We start from the raw sequence: 9651 nt of genomic DNA, 5'->3' as shown, positions 1-9651 counted from the left end.
CCTTTCCAGCTCACCAGGGCCAGTGTGGCAGAGAGGAACATCCAGCTGAGAGGTCGGTAAAGCAGGGATGTGGCTCTGAAGAGGCTGTCTGCTGTGAACAACTTAAAATGTCCTGCCAAACCTGTTCCTCCCAGTTGCTGTGCTGCATGCTTCACATTCCAGGGAAGAGCTCACCTGGCTCCAAGAGCCTGCTGGCTGGGAAACATCTCCATGAATCATTTCCACACACCCCTAAATCCCATAATAATTACAACGTCTTCACAAAGTGCTCTTCATTCCAATGGCTCTCAGAGGACTTTAAAGCTGGATCTCCATAGCCATTAGAAATGTGGGTGCATGTGAGAAATGAATGGGTTTAGTAACCTCATGTCTCCTGCTCTAAAAAGCTGCCAGCTGTGGGGTAGATCAGTTCAACAAAGCAGGCGTTGAGGAACCTCACAGCTATTTAACATGGCCATTTTAATGAAGAAAAGTACTCTGCATAGTGAAAAATTCCTTGTGGGGGGAGAGCCAGAGCATCCTGAAGGAGTCACAGAGCCTGACTGGTGTGAACACCCCTCATTAGTGCAGTTTCCCCCTAGGAGATCTGTATAGTTATTGTAGGCAAACAGGCCAGGACCCTCCAAAAGGGGTAGGACTCATTCACTGCTTGTCATACCATCAGATATCTGATATTGACTCACGCATGCTCCTCACTGGTTCATCATCTTGATTTCCTCTTCCTTCCAGATCCCTACCTAACTGGAGGGCTGGTTGTATCCTGCTCTAACACGTGAGTGGGGACAGCATCACAGGACTGCAGGCACACCATGCAAACAGGCAGCAACAGAGGCCTCAGAATACCAAGAGAAGCAAGCAACACTTTGGTAAATATGATACCTTGGAAAGGAAGGAAGCAATGCCAGCTGCAGGAGCCGGCTGTAATTGAATGATCCTGCACAGCAGACTCTGGCAGTCACAAGATGATACTTCAGAGCAAACATCATCAAGATAAGGAAGTCTTTTTTTTTCTTTTTTTTTCTTTTTTTGTCTTTTTTTTTCTTTTTCTCAAAAAGATCCAAGTCACTCTCTTATCTTGTAGGTAATTTCCTGTAGCCCATATTACAGGAATTAATTCCCTTGTCCATTCTTCTCAGCACAGACCAGTATTTTCAGACCAAAGTACTGCAAGATAGTTGACTTCAGAGTCTGCTCTTCACTAAAAAGGGGCTGCTCTTGCTTATTAGATAACAAAACAGACAGACAGATTTTCAGATATGGCAGCAGTCAGCTTCCATTGAGAACAAGAGAGGTGTCCCCTCTCCCATTGAGAAACAAGGAGGTTCCCACCCTGTCTTCACACCTCCCTCTCTTTCCCTCCCCAGCACATTGCCTCTGCCAAGAACAGCAGCAAATATCTTCAGTTACACTACAGGCAATGGAGATTTCCCTGTGCACTTGAGAAGAACTGAAGCTTCTGCTAGCAAGATTTTCTTTCCAGATTTGGTCACTGTAAAGGTATGATTGTTTTGATGGGGACTGGGATTCTTGGGTCCTTACTCTGCCACTGAGTTGCTGCAAAGGCTTGAGATGAGTCATGTCATGCCTTCATGTTTCTGTTTGCTCATCTCATGACTGCTGTATGGTGTAACACATGTCTATTATGCGCCTTGTGGGAAACAGGAACGGCTTTTAGCACAGTCATGGTCTGGAAGCATTTAAAAATGCCTGGATCTACAGATATGTCAATCATCTTCTTGAAGACAGGATAATGCCACCCCTATGAGAGAAGGAGAAACTGAGGCACAAAGTGGTGCAAAGCTGTTACAACAAAAAATGTCAAAGGTTAGGCTCTGGTCCCCATATCTAGGCATCTCAGTGAGAGGTCTCATTTTCAGAGTCTTACAGAGACTTTTCACGCCTGAGGCCTGGTGTATCCTACTCCATTGGGGTGACATTCAGCTGGGGAGCCAAAAGTCATCCCTGGTGTAAAGACAGAGTCTGAGGGGTAAAGCAAGTGTCTGATCCAATTTCCACTGCCATCCAAGGGCAGACTCTTATTGATGGCAGCCAGAACTGGATCAGGCCCCAGACACACCGAGGTCTGATGGCTCTGGCCAACAGAATTTGCCCAGTGAGTGCCAAGGGAAGCATAAGGCATTCTCATTTCAGCAGAGCCCGTCTGGTGTCAGCAAGTCCATCAGCTCCATCCTTCTCGCATACGTGACAGCCTGACAGCTGCCAAATACCTCCCTCAGACACCTTTCAGACGGCTCCTGTTTATTTTTAGGACAGCTCTTTCCAGTCGAGGCTCAGATGCATATCATTACATAGAAAGGGGGGATGGTGACAGAAAGAAAGCACACAGCTATTCTTTTTATTTCTTTGCCTATGATGTGGTTGCAAACTTTTGTCATGTACCCCCATCTGCCTATATTGGGACCTTTCATTTTATGAAAAGAGATGATATTCTAGCCTATGAAAGCCAGGATAAGGAGAAGCATAGCAGTGAAGTCAGCTTATGAAATATTGAAGCAGTGAAACCCTCACTGGAACACGTGAATGTCTAATGCCAGTTCCAATTAATTTTGAATTTTTCATTAAACCATTATTAAAAGCAAGAGGACAGCAGAAATAAGGGAAATTGACTTGGGCAGTATATTAAGTACCTTAGTTTTGCTGGAGGATGTTTTATTATCTGTCCGAAGCAATTATTTCACCAGCTCCTGATGGTTTGTGGGCTAAACAGAGGTACAGGATAAAGTTCTAGGTGGTCTTTCCTCAAAGATTTTTTAACCTCCATCCCCTACCCTGTGCTTTGCAGCCTACTTGGGTGATGTCTCTGGCATGCCATATCTAGAGGACAATACATGGAGTCAGAGTTCTGGGAATCTGTGGTAATGTGTCACTCTGGCATTATTTACAAATCAAGTAAAAACTTATTGACTTAAGCTTTTCCCCATATTGAGGGCAAACGGAAGACATGTAAACATTCAGAGAAACATTCATTAGGGAAGCCTGAAAAGCAATTTAAAACCTAGGTGGGCTATGTTTTTAGGGGGGGAATGAAATAAAGCAACAGTATTTATAAAATGTTGTCTCTTCTTCTGTTCTCAAAGCTTCTTTACTCCATTGACTAGAGCAAAAGAGAAACACCTGCCTAAATTAAGATGTGCTTCATTAAGATGCCTCAAGCTGTTTGAGATGATCCTGGGCCTTACAATGTCTTCTTATAATGCCAGAATAGAGACACTCATTTCTTAGGTGGTTTTTGTTTGGGGTTTTTTTTTTTTTTGGCAATGCTGTAGTTTTGCTGCTCGCTGTGCTGTTCTCCTTGCAGAGGACAACAGAGGAGAAGTGGGATGTTGCTTTATAAGGAAATAAAGGTTTCTTTATTTCCTGGTAGCAATCATAGAGAAATTGCAACATCTGGGGAAAATTTGATCCTGATTCCCCTGGCAGAGCCTGTCAGTCTTTGGGGAAACCATCCTCACAGTGCTGGTCTTTCAGGCAAGGGACATACGTTGCTGTTTCCTGAAGCTCTCTGATGCTGGGACTTGGCAGTCAGTAGTGCTGAACACTAAGGATTTTCCTCTGCTAGCTGTTTGGGGCGAGTTTGTGTTTGGGAGCAGACGGACAGCAAGAGATGAAGCGTGAGAGAGAGGTGACTGCCCTTGTCAGACTGACCTGCAACTCTACAACGCTGGGTACCAGAGAGGGGCTTTGTGTTAGATTTACCTAAGTACACAATTCTGCTGCCGGGCATGTTCTCCACCCCATGATTTCCTCCTGCTCCATTAACTGATGGTGCAGAGGGAAGGCTGCAGTGTTGTGACCTCTGAGACCCACACTGGGCGCTGGGAAAGGTTCACTCACAGGGAGTGAATGGTCACGCAGGACAAATCATGAGTTTTGACAGTGATAACTTATGGTTAGAAATCTCTAGTCCAATATGCAGCCTGCCACCTAATTCATTCAATGTCCCAGATATCTCAGGTGATGGGGCTGCTTAAGGCACTAATATTAATATTCCTGAAGTACCCAGAGGCCCCAGCTAGAGCTGTACCACTATGTGCCAAGTGCTTTACAGATAAATAAGATGAGTAAGACCTTTCCTATCACCCAGTGCTTTCCTCCTCCTGAGATGTACTTGGTTATAAAATGAGCGGGCTCACTTTATATGTCAAGTTACATCTACAGCAAATGAACAAAGAGCTAATAAATGATTAATAAATGCTTTGAAAAATGGGTAATTAAATGCAACAGCTTTTTAGAGTCCAACGGATAAGCACAAAATATGTAAGCCCAAGCGATAATGCTTTCTCCTGATATAACTTATCTACAGCATACTGCTCACATCTGCAAGAGAGCTTAGGAATGCTATTAACTTCTTGCACACCAGGAATAAAGGGAGCCTTTCTATGACAGAGGAGCACTTTTCTTGGGGATCAGGGCAAAATCCTCATTGTTTAGGCCATTTAAAATCCAGAAAAGCTGGAAGGTGCATACGTTAACATATTATGGGAGGTGTGAGGGACGAGGGAAAGTGACAGTCTCTGCATTGATCCTATCCTGTCATCTCCCTGTCAAGCTGTAGAGTCCTGTGCTCCCAGGCAAAATGGGCTCTCTGTCCCACTGACCTCCCAGCCACAACCTCCCATCCTTGCCTGGTATAGGAGAAAATGTCCCTGTTATCCTGCCCTATTCTAGACAACAGTCAGGAGCTCCCCATCTGCTCTGACAGCATAACAGATTATTTTTTAAAAAAGATGTCTCAAAAAGGGAGGTTGTTTCCGGTTTCATTCTTTTTGGTACAAATGAGGATTTCTGCCACTGATGCTGCTGAAGTTACTGCAGCGGGATCCGTCTGGCTTGGTATCAGAATCAGACTCCAAAAGACCCTGCAACTTCCCTGGCTAGCTGCCCAGCATCAATATTGCATGACTGGGAGCTGGTAGACTCTGGCATGGGACTGAACTTTAAACAGGTTCCAGAAAAAAAAGCTATGTATATTCAGCTTTGAAGGAGCAAACTTGCCTGGTTTTGGAACACAAATGAACCTGCAAGTTTTCTGAGCAAAAGTTGGATGTGAGTTGGTGACATTTTCTGGTGGAAAAGGAAATGTGAAGGAAAAAACCCCAGTAACGCACATGTTAAATGAACCAGTCAAGTGCAGACAATGGAAAAGCTGAAAAATGGATATGGGGGAAAGCATTTTGCAGTCGTAGTTATTTCTCACTGCAGTTCTTTATAACTTCCCGGATGGGAGATTCATGACCCTAGGAAGAAGTCTGTATCCTCCAGGGTTTGGCCTGTGGCGGCCCATGACTCACTTGCCTACCAGGTTTGGCAGTAAGCTGAGAAACAAGCAAGACAGCAAAATGTCTTGTGGAAATAGCAAAATGAGACAAATTAATTAATTGCTGGCAGAGCAAAAAAATAAACCTCAGTGCACAAAGGAGGGCCCTAGATGGAGAGAGAGAGTGAGTGGTCATGCTACTGAGGACTCCAGAGGAGCTGGCATCCCAGGCAGCCAGCTCCATTCATTTGCAGGCGAAACAAATCCAGGATGCCTCAGTCTTAAAAGGTGAGGTAGGCAGAAATAGATTTGAGACTCCACCAGCCATTCCACCAGCGGCAAGATGGTTTTCCAGGGGCTCAAGGAAGAAAGAGGATTTGTGGATCTACATTGCCATCTAATGGCAAGGAAGAGCTTAAAGCTTTCCGTATGGCACAGAAACGGACTATAATAGCAAAGTAAGGGAAGAGGGGATGGTCCACGCAGATGATTGTCCTTTGGTCTAAAGGCAAATCCTTCTCTGCAATAGAATGGGTCTCGACAGTGAAGACAACACAGCCAGCCCAGAGAAAGGAAGGGCAGCCAAAGTCTTGGGATAGGGGCTGCTGATTCCTCCTCTTCCGGCATCCTCTCCACTCCATTCTCTGTTAGCCTGTAATGTTAATGTACGTATAGGATGGGATTTGCTGTCTTCTGGTGTACCAGATACTGGCAGTGAGACAGGCTTCCCAAGCAGGTGCATGTTTCAGGTGCTGACTGAATTCTGCCATCCTATTCAAAACAGTGTCAAATTCAGCATCTCAAGTGTTCAGGACCCTGCTGGGAAATGCAGATAACCAGGATTATTTAAGAAAAGAGGTAATTTCCCCTTGGATCGAGGCACAGGAAGAGTGGATCTACCCTTTTGGTCACACCTAGCCCAGTACCTTGTCTTCATCCATGGTGAGTAATGGATACTTAATGGGAAAGTATCAGAAAGAGAATATTACAGATTGTTACTGCCCTGCCGTACCCTTCATGCTGGGAGACAGCCCTGCAGCGAGAACCCACAATGAAAAGAAATGCAGTGAGATGTGAGGGTTTACAGATTTTGTCATTTAAAAGGAAATGCCAGGAAGAGACAAGTTTGATGTTCATTCTAGTGCCACCTTTGCTACAGCGCACTGCTAACAATATCCCTTATTATATAGTTTCTAGAACAGAAAATGTACATAGAGAGTGGACTGTTAGGAGATATTTACATTAAGAAACCAAAGGAAATTTGGCAAAGGGATTGTTGGCAGCTTCTTTCTTCTGCTTTGAAACGTTTCTAGCCTTGCCACATGCAGCTTTGCATATTGGGAGTTGGAGCTCAGTCAGTGTGAAAGAGAGGAAGGTGATCTTTTATGACCAGGAGTTTAGAATGGAGCAGGAGCTGGGGGAGAAAGTGGGGATATAAAGTGTCTGCTTTTCCCAGATAGCAAACTGGGACATGGTGTGGGCCCCAGCTAACTTCTGGGCAATAAAAAAGGAGTAGCAATGGAAAGCATAGAAAAGTTTGAGACCTGCCAGACTTCAGGCCACAGGTCTGACCCCCCCCCCCCGTTAAAATGCCTGCTGTGACATGCTCCCCATGCAGCCCACCGCCAAAGAAATGAGCACACTCTCAGACAATCCAACTTCATTTCCTTCTGGTATCCTCTCATATTTACACACCCAACCTTGCCAAGCCTTGCTAGGCCCAAACAATCCCTCTGAAAGAAAAGACAAAGGAACTCCTTATAGCACCCTCCTACCTGCCTGAAAAAAAAAAAAAAGAAATGGTTTGGAGGCTCTTCTTTCTCTCTTGGTTGCTCGCTGTTTCCCAAGTTAATGAAAGCCAGGAGCTGTGGGAGTGACAGGATTATCATTACTGAGACCAAAGTGAATTTTTCAGGTACTTCTCTCCAGTTTGTGAAGCAGGGAGGGGAAAAGGGAATGTATCTGGTTGAAGGGCTACACAGGGTGATGTGTTCCTTGATTTTCTTTTCTAAATGTGGCTACAGAGTTGATTAGAAAAATTATCTGCCTGCAGTAGAAATACAAAGGCAAACAAGTCTTGTTCAGTGTTCACTTCCCTAGCCCTGATTCTGAGCCTGCCCAAGCCTGTGGCTAGAGAGGGGCTGGTGAGCTGGCTGGAGGTGGAAAGCCACCTCTGTGCCTCTCAATAATCACAAATTCTGAAAAGGCTGTGAGAGCAGCCATAGAAACAGCTCAAAACACGCACCTGAGGCTACATGCAGCTGTAGTCCTGGGGAGAAGCATGCATGGTCTTGCATCTGCCTCCATCACACGAGCTCCCACATGTGCCAGCTCAGCCAGGGCTGACACAGTCCTTCCCCCCTCCCTCTCCTCCCCCACCCGATGTGTCTCTAAAGCCCTGCTCCAAAACCTGCTCCTTCTGAAATACAGCTACAAACAAGGCCTGTGGCACATCTACCCCTCATGGCAGGTGACAGGGTGAAACAGGTACACCCATGCAGGGTTCGGTCTGGAGGCAGGATGCCAGCAATGGGCAGCTCCAAAGGAGCTATAAAATGCGGACAACTGGTTTGAACTCCCAGGAGAAGCGTGTGAGCTGGACCACCAGGTCGCAGCCAGATTAAAGGTTTATGTCCCCGCGTGTCTCCTCGGGCACTTCAGCACCAGTCTGCGATCACCGGCACTCACCCAACGTCAACACTCGGGGCTTCACCCATCGGCCCAAATCCCTGCAGCAACCCACTGCCCTCAGCCAGGGCTGAGCCAGCAAACCTACAGCGGAGGAGGGTACAGGAAAGTGCAAGCCATGATGGTGATTAACATGGTTTATTAGTTTTTAATGCCATTTTTGCATGTTCAGCAGCACTGTTAATTCACTGCCTGACCCCGACTCCTTTAAACCTGTTCCCAGGCTCAGGACTTTGGTGTTTTTATCTTTCACTTTTCAAATCATTGGACACAAAATGCCCATGGGACCACCTTGCCGCAACAGTACCTGCAGGCTGTGGGAGAGTAGGCAAATATTCCCAATTCTGGAGGAAAAAAGCACATTTAATGATGTGAAGAGTACAGGCGCACACTGAGTCAGGATGAGCCAGCACCAGTTTCCCTGCAAACGCTCAACTTACAGCTGTTAAAAATTCTGAGCATTGTTTTATAGATGGGGGTGGGGAAGAGGGGAACCCAAGCGGCTGAACGTGGGGTTATTTAATTGCCGTTAATGAAGGACGGACGGACAGTGGGTGATGGGTGTGCCTGGCCCGGCGCTGAGGAGGGGCCGGCTCGGACTGCGCCAGCGGGGCGATCGCGCACAGCCCTCTGGGAAGTGTAGTCCTCGGGCGCGCCGCCATCTTGGCACCGCCAGAGCAGAGCCCCTCGGGGCGCTTCCTGGCAGCCATCTTGGGATGGGGGGGCCGGAGCCCCCTGTCAGGGAGCGGCTGCGGCCGTCGGGGGTTGAGGTCTTGGTGGTAATAGTAGTGTGAGCGTTGGTTTTATTTTGAATCGAAACAGTAGTGAATCTCTCACAAAAGGCAGCCTGAGCAGCCTAGTGAGTGCTCTGACTGCCCTGGTGCTCGTTTGGGGGTGGTTTGTGGGGCTCTGGCCCTCCTCATGGGCACTGTGCTGGTACCGCCTTTGTGTCCATTCTGTCGTTGAGCTTCAATAAGTAAGGGGCATTTTTTTCCTCAGGAGTCTCTCCCAAAGGCCTTTCAGTGCCGTGTCAGCTCACTCCAGAGGATGGGGGAGTTCCTGGGTCTTGTGCTGAGTCTTCTGGTACCCCTCATGGCTGGGGATGCTGAGAGCACTTCTGAGGGAAGGCCTGACAGGGTTTGTGAGGGTGTGCAGAGAGTTTGGGCTGTGTGTGGCCTGGGAGGGAGCATGGGGCTGTGGGGAGTAGAGGAGGGGCAGATTCAGGGAGGAAGGGATCCTGGGGTGGTTAATGGGACCTGAGTTTGGGAAAGAAGTGGGGAAATGTGAGGGTGTGCAGGTTCCCCTCTGTAGTAAAGTGCTTTCAGTCTCCTCTGGGAAGTAGAGTAAGGCCTTGCTGCAGTCAGCTCAAAGTAGGTGTCATGGGCTAAAGCTAAGCTAGAACATATGAAGGGATGGGAGAGGGCAGCTGGGACATGGGGATGTGTTTAATAGGGCTCATCCTGGCACTGCTGGCTGTACTTGTTGGTGTCTTCAGTGGAGCTGTTCCTGATGTTCTTCCCAGAGCCTACTCTTGCCTTGCCTGACAGAGAGAAGGTGACTGCTTCATACAGCAGAAGAAATAATTTACAGTGCTTATCAGACTGCAACTTCAGGTGTATTGTTTGGTTCCCTAAGTACTTAGCGAAATTTCAAAGACAGGCACTCAAACTCACTGGAGGCCTTTG

The sequence above is a fragment of the Grus americana genome, chromosome 28 (genome assembly GCF_028858705.1).
Source record: "Grus americana isolate bGruAme1 chromosome 28, bGruAme1.mat, whole genome shotgun sequence".
Lineage (NCBI taxonomy): Eukaryota > Metazoa > Chordata > Aves > Gruiformes > Gruidae > Grus > Grus americana.
The sequence above is the reverse complement of the archived record's forward strand: the minus strand, read 5'-3'. Positions refer to the sequence as shown.